This window comes from Ursus maritimus, unplaced genomic scaffold (genome assembly GCF_017311325.1).
Source record: "Ursus maritimus isolate PB19 unplaced genomic scaffold, ASM1731132v1 scaffold_20, whole genome shotgun sequence".
Lineage (NCBI taxonomy): Eukaryota > Metazoa > Chordata > Mammalia > Carnivora > Ursidae > Ursus > Ursus maritimus.
In genome coordinates this window covers 12212038-12225161 of record NW_024424453.1, presented here as the reverse complement: position 1 = coordinate 12225161, position 13124 = coordinate 12212038, and positions in this window count along the sequence as shown.

The following is a 13124-nucleotide window of genomic DNA, read 5'->3' as shown; positions in this document are numbered from 1 at the left end:
GGTGAAATGTACAATCCTCCTCGCTTAACTGCACTTTCAGTTTCCTGTGTCCAGGGTGGCCCGGAAGCAGATGATCCTCCCTCAGAGGCACCATCAGAACATCAATAGTAGCCTAATGCTACTATGTCACAATGCGTTTGTCATTTGCCTCACTTGATCTGATCACATAGGCACTTTATCATCTCACATCATTACAAGGAAAGGAAAAAGAGAACTTTAAATTCTTATCCAGAATTTTGTCACCTAACCATAAAGGTGGCTGGCTGGAAAGGTGGTCCATTCCATGAGTGCATTGTAGTCCACATATAATCGAGGTTCTAAACTAAGGAAGGAGAGAATGAATACTGTGTACCAAATTTAGAAATTACTTCCCTAATCTGCATAGTGCAGGATTAATTCAGGGCAGCTATAACAAACTGAAAGTTTTAAACAACTCAATTTTTAGCAATCAATGGAGTCATTATGTCTAAGATTTTAAAGTTCTCTTTTTCCTTCTTGCCAATCATTTGTACTTTTTTTCTTAATTGGCTGCTATTTTCAATCAAGTACAATTGCCCTAAAGTAAAGTTAGAGTCACATTCCACTGATTAGAGTTGTCTTCTAATGATTAATGAGCCAGCCTGAAATTCACACTGTGCTTATTTAGAACATGATAGCATCATTCAGTAATGAACTTTCAAGAGATTATTTATTTCCCGTTGCCATATTTCTAATCAGGTGCTCATATGCATAATGAATGCTTCAAGAGAAATCTGCTTTTTGCCTTGTTTACAAGAAGAGTCATCTTAATGGCAAACCACAAGCATGTTGATATGGATTGTCAAGTGAAATCTGAACATGACTTAAAATACTTCAGGGATTCATAAAATAGTAAAACACAATGGTCTCCAAAATTCTAATAAAATCATATGAACTTAGATGTCTTGAGATTCATTTGGCTAACCCCTAATCCAGGTCCATGAATATAAATCACCAGCAGTTGATGCTCTGGCACCTTGTGGACGTCCTCTGGATGGTGGAAACACCACCTCTGTGTCAGTCCCCTCCAGATGGCATGAATTGCTAGAACATTCTTTTATTGAGCAAAGCCTCAAACTTTACTTTCTCCATCATCATCTTTAACTTTTCTCTTTCCCTGACATGCTAGATGCTTATGTGCTAGGTATTTACTTTGGACGAAGTGAGCAGCTGTCAATATTAACAGTCATATTAGAACAAAGTTTCAGAGTCACAAAAGCAATGAAAAGATCACCAATGAACCACATAAGTGAGGGAACCATCCATGCAGATCTCTAACACTCTGCCCAGAGTTCAAGGCAGAGCAAACAAAGTGAAAAGGCCACTGGGGTAGGACGTGAGTTTGGTGGGGGTGTTCAGGGAATAGCAAGATTCATGTAGCCGGAGCAGAGGGAAGGAGGGGAAATTGGTAAGTGGTTAAGACAGATAGTAAGTGACACTGCGAGGGAGATATGAAGTCTTTGGAATATTCTGAGCAAAGGAGTGACACGATCTTTCTTAGTTGTAAAAGAATCAGTCTGTTTGATGTGTGGAAGATAGATGACAAGGCAAGGGGGACGTGGAGAGACCGCTTCGGAGGCTGCAGCAGTCAAGTGGGGATACTGGTTTATGCCAAGGGAGTCACTATGTTAGTGCTCTGATTCTACTTACGTTTTGTAGGAATGGCCTACACGATGTACTAATGGACTGGCAGCACGACAGGGAGTGAAGTGTAATGAATCCGATGAGTTTAATTTGAGCACCTGGAAGAACGACCGTACCCGTTGTGGGAGTAAAGGGTATCTTGAGAGAGGGGCACACTGATGCAGGGGAAAGTCAAATGTGGATTTTTAATTTAACGTGCCACTTAGGCACCTGCGTGAGGATACTGAGTAGGAATATGTGGACTGTGCATATATGAGTTGAAATTTAGCTGGACAGCATCAGTCCAATGTCTTTTAAAGCAGTTTGGTTTGTAGAGTACATCTGCACTGTTTCCTCCTTAGTGCTTTGAGACCGCTGGGCTTGATGATGACCTGCGTTATTTTCAGGTTTCAATTTCAGTATCAATGATATCATGGTCATAAATGTCAGTGTTATACTGGAGGATTATTATTATTATTATTATTATTATTATTTTTAGTTTGAAAATTGTTGCACCTGCTGTGGTATGTCCACCACCTTCGGGCTGGAAGTGCTCATTTCTCAGCTGCTGGGAGATTGGGTGGTTGGAGCTCCCAGTTGCATCATACTTGGGGAATTGCTCTTTGAAGGAGGCTGCCTTGCACATCCCCTCCCCTGTGTGCAGCTCACATCCAGCAGGCTGGTCAAGGCAGGAAGGGTAACAAGGCCTGGATCCTTTGCCTCAGTTTGAGAAAACTTGCACAAATGCATCACAGTTCAACTTCTCCTTCTGCTCCATTCTCTGCCCTTAAGCCTTAGAAGTATCCTGAGAGCTTTCCGTAATAAAACTGACACCAAATACCCATCTCAGAATCCATTTTTCAGGAAACCCAACTTAAGCCACAAATGTCTCACGAAAGTACATATTCATAAATAAAGAGTTTTAGTTTTTTTTTTTAAAGTAATAGGCCCACTATAATACAAGTGATTTTGGTATTATTTATTATAACTATCCAACAATACTAGTTAAAGAGCATTCAATTCAACTATATCGTATTTACAGTTTTTTCAGCTATGGATTCATCCAGGTAGAGTCAGAGTCCAGTGGCAAATATGGATTTCATTTGCCTTATGTTCCATTTTAAAGTTAAATTTTAGATTAAACCGTAGACCGTCACATTTATAGGACATTTAACAGCAATTATATTTAACAAAAAACAGAAAAAAAATTGAACCAAATAACACTTCAGTTGCAGAAATGCCTCAGAACAACATGGTATGTTCATTATTTTTATAATTCAAAAACTTCACAAAAGACCAGGATCAAACTCTCAGAGCTTTTGTGCAGATTCTCATCTGTCAATCAAATGCTCCTTTTCTGCACATGTTTCTTTTCATCATTTCAAAAAGTTGACATTTCTGTGATTAAGATCATCCCCTCATTTAAAAATCTCTCCCCCTAACTTCCTGTGTTTCAGTATTATTTTTTTAAAAACACTAATAAATGGTCTTTTGATGGATTCAGTTTGTTTACTCGATGGCTTATAAACCAGTAAACTTTAAGAATCAGAAAGAATGTTTCTTTTTAAATTTTAAAACAGAAAAGCCAGTTGAGTAAATTCTTTAGCTTTAATATATATTTACTAATACTGATTTTAAATTTTTTTGAAATACAAGAAGAAAAGCATGACTAAAAAATCAGAGATACACTAGAAAACTCTTTACTTAATTGCCTTTGAAGAATATTACGTCTGGATACAGAAACATCTGTTTAATACCTGCCTTGAAATTGCTGATCCTAATTTCTTCCGTTGCTTTAGAATTTCAGCCTTGAAGTACTTTTCTCTTATTGATAGAGTAAAATTATGTCTTTTTTTTTTTTTTAAAGAGAGGACAGAGGGAGAGGGAGAGAGAGAATCTTAAGCAGGCTCCACGCCCAGCCCAGAGCCTGATATGGGGCTTGATCTCACAATCCTGAGATCATGACCTGAGCTGAAATCAAAAGAGTTGGATGTTTAACTGACTGAGCCACCCAGGTGCCCCAGTAAAATTATATCTTAAGGGAAAACATAGACAATGTTATTTAGTTGATTTTAAGGTGAGTTAAAAAAAAAAAGTAATGTAATTTTAAATTATGTGTATTTCATAAAGAAAGTGAAAGATTGAGGTGATTTTTAATATTTTGGAAATTTTAAGTTTAATCTGTCTGGCTAAAAGTGTATTGTGAAATTATTTTCCCTTGTAACAAATCTAAATAAGGAGATTATAACAGATTAAAAACAATTTAATGCATCTATTCTGTCATACCGCTCTTAATTGTTCTTACAAGTGATTCTTCATTACATAAGCTAAATTATTTTTTGTTTTCTTGACTCTAATTGAAAATAGGAAAACTTTATTGGTTTAACTAAACTATGTGGTGGTCTAGAATGGCTCTATATGCCCCCTCAAAAACCAGCTGGCAAATAGGAGCTGAATTAAATTTTTGCTCCTGTGGTTCCAAAAAGGAGAACTGAGAGCCATATGTGAACACGACAGATGGGCTTATTTCAGCATAGTGGTGGGAAGAACCTTCAAACAGTTACAACTGTGCAAAATTCAAATGAGCAGTGAGTTACCATCCCCTGCTATACTTGGATATCATTCATTGGCCAGAAACTTTGCGGAGGGGACCACAGCATTGGACAGTAAAGGTGACGTCTCATTCTAATTCAGGAATGGAATTGGAGTGGTCTTGATGGCTAGACCCCTCCCCTCAAATCAGGACTGTTTTAAATGTATATTGGAAAATTATCATGTCGAAGCAGAAATACAGTTTGTCCAATTTTCTTCCCCTCAGTGCTGTTAAATTTGCTCACAGCTAGAGTCTATTGGCCAATGTTCATTGTTTTTGAACTTGCTATCACTAAGGTTGCTATGAGAGGATTAATCTTTGAGTCTCTCTGAGGTGAGTCCCTGCCAGGCTTTCCCTCTGCAGTGACCTTCCTGCTTGCCCCATGGGGAGTGACCATTGCAGTGCTAGTCAAAATAGTTCCAGTTCGGCCATCGGTGATAGAATAACGACCCCCAAAGATGCCAGTGTCCTAATCTGTGGAGCCTATGAATATGTCCCCTTACGTGGTAAAAAGAGACTTTGCAGGTGATGTTAATTGCCTTGTTATGGGAAGATTATCCAGGTGGGCCCCATCTAATCACGTGTCGTTAAAAGCTGAGAACGTTTCTCAACCGTAGTCAGAGATGTGAGGACGGAAGAAAGGTTGGAGAGACGCAGTGTTACGGTCTTTGAAGATAGTGGAAGGGGGGCCGTGCGCCATGGAACGGGGGCACCCCTCGAAGCTGGAAAAGGTAAGGATTTCCGTCTAGAGTTTCCACGAAAGAAGGCAGCCCTGTCAGTATCTTGATTTTAGCTCAGTGAAATCTGAGTAGTCTGTCAGACTTCTGACTTAGAGAACTGATGATAGATTTGTGTCCTTTTTAGGCCACTGCATTTGTGGTAAGGAGCTATGGAGGCAATGGAAAGTCGCGTAGCCTCTGTGAAACCATGGGGCTTTGCTCCTGCCAGAGGAGGCCTGCGAGCAAGGCTGCGGGGTGCGCCGGCCTCAGGCTGGAGTAGCGTTCTCCTGCAGAGCACGTGCGGGGTGCTCTACTGTCCTCGTGTTGTGCGGTTCTGAGTAGCTCCAAACGCCCAAAAGCCTCTGTAATGAGAGTGATTTTATGGATTTTTGGAATGAGGACTCGGGTTTACAAGCAAGGTCTGTAAGGGTTTCTTGACTCCAGGCCAAACGATGATCTTCAGCATTGTTTTTGTTTAGTATCTATGGTGTTATTATTACATTTTAATTATCTTACAACTTTGCCTCAAGGCCCAGAACAAATATTAGTAACCTGCTGAAAAGCCAGAGGTGACCAGCAGTGGCACGTGGATCTGTTTGAGCCGAAAGGACCTCGGGCACATTTACGAGGGAAAATAAACAGCCGTTGGAGGCCTTCTCATTTTCTCTTCTGTATCCGTCTTTGCCTCTGGGCTATCTCGCGGCTCCACACAGGCCCGCCATTGCCCACAGTTGACACTACTGTAAATTATTCCATTCTTCACTCACTGTCTTCCTTTCCCTAAGATCCAAACAGCTAGTGCCCCAAAGTGCTTCTCTCTCGGAGGTAGGAGGCCCTCCGATTAAAGTAATTCACTGTAAGGGTCAAGGTCTCCCCCAGGGCTGTGTGAGGTTTGATACGCTAAGGTCAGGTGTAATGAATGGACCAAGCAGGGGAAACGTTTCAGAGCCGGAGTACTTCGGAAGGGATGCGGGTACCGCAGGCTGGGAGCTCCACCGTGAAATCCTCACGCACGCCTTGAATATCTGCTGATGTTCTCATTGTGACACCGGGGTTCAAGTTCGAAGACCTTGGAGGCAGACAAAGCCGATCGAGGTTAGGCTTTGCCATCTGGGAGGTGAGACGGAGCGTTTGTTTCCTCACCTGTGAAATAAGGATAATAACAGTGACCATCTCTTAGGTTTATTGTGAGGTCTGCGTGAAGTCACGTCTGTCAGCCGCTCGGCACGGTGCCCGGAGTAAAGACTGAACACACCTAATCTGTCAGCGATTTTCTAATTCGGGCTTGGGATAAGGTGTTTTGGGAAAACACAGGCAAACAGGAAAGGCATAGCCTTAGACCCCACGGAGCTCTCTCCCACCCTCCAGACTTTCTGCTTGCAAATGGGCACCAGAAATAGAACAGTGCAGTTTATTCACTTATTTTTATTTTCTTCTAAGCTCAGTATAGTTAATAGTGTTTATATTAGTTTCGGGTGTACATATATAGTGATTCAGCAGTTCTATACATTTCTCAGTGCTCTCAATCCCCCCACTCAACGCCCCTCTGGTAACCATCAATTTGTTCTCTATAGTTTAGAGTCTGTTTTTTGGTTTCTCTTTTTTTTTCTTTGTTCATTTGTTTCTTAAACTCCACTTAGGAGTGAAAACATATGGTATTTGTCTTTCTCTGACTTATTTCGCTTAGTGTTATACTCTCTAGCTCTACACGATTTCATTCTTTCCTATGGCTGAATAATATTCCATTGTCTATATATACCAGTTCATTTAAAAATATTAGTTAACTTATACATACCTAGAACTTGCAAAGTTTTATCAACAAGAAAACCGATTACCTAAATCATTGTATGTGTACATGGATATTTCCTTATTTCCTGAGAATTCTCACAATTCAGTGAGGGGGAAAATGTAAAAGAGAAAATGTGCAATTAACTCCCAGACTTTTTTCCCCTTTAATTATAAAACACTGAGGAATAAATGGAGATAATTTAGGAAAGATTGTTTTCAAAAAATATTTCGTGGTAGTCCAAAAAAAATAGTGTAAGTCTTGGAACATGTCCCTATATCTTTTGTAGAAATTCTGACTCTGTTCAAGATACTTTCATCACTGCTATTAGATAGATGTTGCTGAGCGAAGGCGAAGATGTCAAGAATAATTTGGTGAAGGTTGTTAGACGCCAGTAATGATCAGTGGCCCCATCCTGAGGACTTGACAAACCAAACCAAGCAAAAACAAAAACCCTTCAACTTTAATTTTAAAATTAAAAAATAAAAGATGGACTATAGCTTGAACAATCCAAAAAGAGCCCTCTTGGTATTTCAGAAAAGAAAAGTTAAGATGTTTTTCCACAAGTTATAGTTAGGGAAAAGTCTTATTATAATAAAAGCAGGCTTTCTCCTTAAGAGGTACTATTCAGAATTGATTACCCTCCTTCACAGGATGCAACAATAGATATGATTGACAAGCGTGCCAAAGACTTCATTCTTCTAACTGATTATCAAATGTTCCTCCCAGGAGCCAGTTTCAATGAGTTGTTATATTTTGAGGTGCTGTCATAGACTCATTGGAAGGAACTAGAACTAAGAATGTAAGTTTCTTGCGTCTGCATTTCCAGGGACTCCATGTCAGAATATTATGTCTAATTGGATAATATAATTTTTAGAAGTTTTCGAAACTGTCTGGAAAAATGGAACAGAGTTACCTCAGTTAAATCTTTATAAAAAACTATAAAACATCAACAGTGCTTTCTATATTTACTACTTGTTGTGAATAGATAATTACTATTGCAAAGAGTGAATTGAGTATTTAGGCATGTAAAATTCAAATGTAACACTGTTAATTATTAATACTTTTTTGAGCAGAAATGGAGTTAGTACCCTTTATAACATGAAAGGATAACCCTCTCAGAATAACTGCTTTCTGCTGAAGGGAGGGTATGAACGTCTATAAATTTAATTAATCCTTCCTAGAACAAACAAGACTATAAAAATCACACACTAGGTATGTCTAATCTGCACAGAAAGGTGTTATTTTTCTGGGAGTAACCTGTATCTAGCACATAACAGACACGCAATAAAGCTGAATTACATTATCATTTAGAAGTGCTGTTTGTGAGTCTTGAAGACCTAAAAATAAGTGGCTTAACAATATGCTTACTTCTCTCTCATGTAGTTTGGAGTTCAGAGATAGGCTGTTCAGGTCTGGAATATTGACTTTTTTATATTATCAATATCTTAGAATCCTTTCATTTTCTGCTTTGCTGTTTTTTTTTTTTTTAAAGATTTTATTTATTTATTCAACAGAGATAGAGACAGCCAGCGAGAGAGGGAACACAAGCAGGGGGAGTGGGAGAGGAAGAAGCAGGCTCATAGTGGAGGAGCCTGATGTGGGGCTCAATCCCATAACGCCAGGATCACGCCCTGAGCCGAAGGCAGACACTTAACCGCTGTGCCACCCAGGCGCCCCCTCTGCTTTGCTGTTTTTAACAGAAGCTTATATCCTCAGAACACCTCATGCTCACAATATGGCTGCCACATCCTACCTATCACATGCAGGTAGAAAAGGAAGATAGAATATGCAAAATGGTGAAGGTCAGCTGAACACCTGCCATTTTAATGAAACTTTTCCAGAATCTCAGCAAAGAACTTTTCTCAAATATCATTGTCCCAAACAGTCACATGCCTTCCCTTTTCTTTAAGGTAAGATGTAAAACATATTTTTACATTGTCAAACCTAAAATCAAAATTCTGTAGTTAAGAAACAAAGGGAAAATGGATTTGAATAGGCAACTGTCTTTCCCACTGTTATGATGATGATTATAGTTATTGGGAGGGCCGCAAATAAATGAGTCCTTTTCCAGTAGTTTGCTTCTCTGTGTGTCCGTATTATTCCCCTTTCAGCAGTGTGTTGAAGGCAGCTTATACTGGCTTACAAGAGCCAACTGACAAATTTTCAAGGATTTCACAAGCTGGTAGTTAAACACACACACTTAAAAATTAATATCAACAGAATTGAATAAATTATAATAAAAGCAAAGATAATACTTAGAATATGTAAGTCCTTAATAATTTTACCATAATTTGGTATTATGTATGCCCTTGACGTTCTGTACATCTGTTGTGTCTGTATGATGAAAATACTGTGTAATGGAAACTTCTGGAATGGGGTGCTGCTGTATATCTCTTTCCAGTTCTACATTTAGTGACCTCACGTTGGTAGCTTAACACTGATCATTGAGGGAATATTTATACCATGGAAACTGACAAGTACTAAAATGTGGGCCCTTATTTTTCTGAAGGGTAGGTTTTCAACATTTACCAGCACACTTCTGCCTTCTAGTAATGAAAATGTTTTTAATAGTTTGCTATATTAATGCTGGCCAGCAAAGAAATCAGAGTAGGGACAAATTCAGTATGTTTTACTAACATTTTAATCCCATCCAGACGGTTAACTAATAAACACATTTGAAGAGGGAAGGAATTGTTCTTTCTCTGTTCTTGCCTTGCAACAATGCTCATGGGACCACCAGTACTACCAGCCAGATATTTCTGCTCTGAGCTAGAGAAATGAAGCTTTTATGACTAATCTCCCGGAGAGATAAGCAAGGAAAGGAACTGCTGAATGTTTCCCCACAGACTAATAATTTTGTTTAGTTTCCTTTAAGTTTGGGCCACTTATCAGAAAAGAAAAAGGCACTTAAAAAAATTCTGCCTCACTGATTGTCACTCTTTAGAGGGTATGAAAATGAGACATTTTAGGGGAATAAAGATGCAGTATTAAGCAGAAAATCAATGAGACAGTATAGTGGGGATCATTTAAAAGGGTGATTTATAAGCCCTTTTCGACATCGAGTATTTAAATTAAGCCTGTTAACGCTCATTTTGCTTTTTCACCTTGGGTGTTTTTTCTTTTGCTCTCTACGGTTGTGGGCAAACTTCCTGCCTCACTATGAGGAGTTTGAGATGGTACCAGGGAGATCTATAGAAGAAAGCAGTCGGATACCCTACTTTGGCAGGGCTGTAGGGAAGCAAGCACTCTTCATTGCTGAGGGAGTGTGAGTTAGTATGACATTTATGAAGGACAATTTCACGATATTTATCCAAATTACAAATGCATATAGCCTCTGACCCAGCAATTCTACTTTTGTGAATATATTCTACAGATATACATATGCTAAATGGTGTAGGTTGAAATTTATTCATTATGCAACATTTTTACATAATAGCAAATGGTTAGAATCAACTCAAAGTCCAATAAAGAGTGGTTAAATAAATTATGACTAATTTTTACGGTGGAGTGCTATGTATCTGTTAAAAAAATATTCGTAGGAACTATACAGTGGAAAATGTGTCTGAACAGTATATTTAATATACCTTTTGTGTAAAATAAGTGAAAATGAAAATCTAAATTTATATCTTCTTGAATATGCATAACTCTGGAAAGATCCATAGAATCTCAGAATAGACACGTATATGTGGAAGGGAGGGAGGCTCTGGCTAGATGAGGGACAATATTGGAAGGAAAGGAATTTTTTTTTTAACTTTTATAGTTATTCATTTTTTATGCCATGTGAGCATACTAGCTAATTAAAAATTTTAAAAAATATCTTAAACTGTATACATAGCTTACAATGCTTAAAGAGTAAGAAGCTGCCCTTTGTCAGCAGAGACGTTATTAACCCGATGTGAGAAGGTCTAGTTTCGAGATGGCTCCCTCAAAGCTTTAACAGAGGAGAGCTCAGTGAGGGACCATGTGCTGAGACGCGCTGATTTTAGAGAATCAGTGTAGGGGAGTGAGGTCCTCGGGAACTAGCAAAGACAGGAGGCCAGAACCCCCGTGAGGTCACAGGAGAAGGGTAGAGAGGGTGGAGCTGTCCTGAAGGCACTGCAGGCACGAAAGCTCTAACAAAAACAGCAGGGCACTGAGAAAAAGAACCAAGAGCCCAACCTTCCTGTTTTTCCACCATAATCTCCTGATAGGGCCAAACAGAAGCTCGAGAACCAGGAAGCCTAGGGGAGTGTGTGATCATCTTCCTGGGGGACGCATCCAGGTAACAAATGAAAAATAACCAGTATGGGCTACTAGGATGACCATTTGCGTCTTGCCTGTGTGCACGTGGGTTCTCCCGCGTGAGTTCTATAAATGACGTAAAGATGGCTCCTGGATATTGGCCCTTACGTTGTGTGCTTAGTCACAGCAAGCTAGGATCATCAGCTCAAATCCTGCCAGTACCAAACTCAAATGTTTACATGTCCAGTCGTTTTCAGTATAGCCCAAGTGAGCCTATTTTTAGCTATTTAGCGACTTCCTGCTTTTATACCCTGTGAAACTGCCCCCATCATCTGCTAGCTGTAGGTAAAAGAACTTTGGGGCTGGAGAAGACGTCAAACCCTTGCTGCCCCTTGCAACTTTCTGACCAAGAGCTTCCTCACTTTGAGGCTGAACGGCATCACCTAGACGATTCTGCTCTCGCTGGGGATTTCCTTGCCTTCTTCCCTCTGGGTGATGAGTCCATCCTCTTGTCTCTGGAGTGTCCCCTTGTGTGAAGTACTTTCCCTGTCCTGTAACCTGTCCCCCACCACAAAGTAAGGCTCATTGTGTATCCCTGCCATCTCGTGGTCCTGTTTTTTCCCTTGATCAGTTAATATGAGTGAGTAGTTGGTATTCACATAATTTTTCATAAATTATTCTCTTGAGTTCTTAAAATAACTTTGTGGATTAAGATCTGTCATCCCCACTCAAAGGTTAAATGGCTTGTTCAGGGTCTGAAGGCCATGGTGAAGCCGTAATGCAAACTTCGGCAGCCTTCTGACTTCAGATCCTAATCCTTCCTCAGTACCATACATAAAGCTCATCTTCCATTTGTGAACTCCCTCACGTTCCCTCTCCCTCTGTTGTTGTCTAGTGCACAATATTTATTACTTATCACTCTTTCTTTCAAGGGGCACAATAAGATGATATGCTCAGAGGTTCATCTAATACCCAAAATTCAACAGATTCATGCAAAAAGCAGACTGAAGATTCTGAGTCTTCTGTTTCTAGGCATGTTACATAACTGTATTACTTTAAAATTTTTCCCAGTCTAAAATCCCTTACATATGTTGTGTAAAATATAATATGCTTCTTTTTAAATGCAGAGCTTGGCTTATAAGATGGAGAAGCACAAGTCTAGGTAATGAGACACAAAACAAAAGATCCTAACACCTGAGATCATTCCTGTTAAGTTCTTCTGGTCTCTGTGTCCCAAATCCTTAGCTTTTTGCAGCTACACATAGGACAGGAAATCAGGTCTTAGGGCACTCAAAAGAGATTTTGAGTTGAGACTCCATATGAACCTGAGAGCCAAGAAAGGCCACACTCCCAGAGAATGCTAGATTTGGAAAAATCTCCGTACCAGCAAAGAGAAGCAATAAGGAAATTCATCAACCTTACTGCAGGCTCTAGGTAGAAGTAATTGGGGGATTTGGGTTCATTTTTTGCTTGTCTACATGGTCCAGGGAACTCCAAACTAGGCAAGTAACTGTTATGTGGTTCCAGATTGGTAGTAAAAGCAAATATTCCCTGGAGAGATGCCCAGTTATCAGGGATCTCATTGAATTCCACTTACATAGCCTAGTCATTCAACATGAGTCCATAATCCAAAATTACAAAATGCATGAGGAGTAAGGTCTCAATGAGCAAGAGCCAGGGAAACAACAACAAAAATAGTCAAATTTGTTCCCCCATAGCCTCATTCAAATTATTGGCTATAGAATTACACACATACAGTTATTGGACAGAAAATGATATAGTGTTTAAGATTTCCAGAAGATTTGTGCTGACCATGGTATTCCAATTTTTGACTTGTTGCAGAGGGGATAGACAGAGTATTTTGTTATTTACTCCTCTGGTGACTAATTGGGATGTGCCTTTTTAATGTCCTAAGTGCAGTATAAAAATGGAAAATGTTCATAAAACATATGGAAGTCTTCTATGAAACTGAAAGTTGTCATAAGTTCCCTCAGAAATAATTTTAATGTAAGAAATAGCAGACTCCTACCTAGTCTTGTGACTTGCCTGGCCTCATTTTTTCCATCTGTAAAATGAAAATTATAGAACCATACTGTGGGAAAGGGAGAAAAGGGGGTTTTGTTTTGTTTTTACTCTCTTGTTTTCTTTGGCAGTCTTGAAA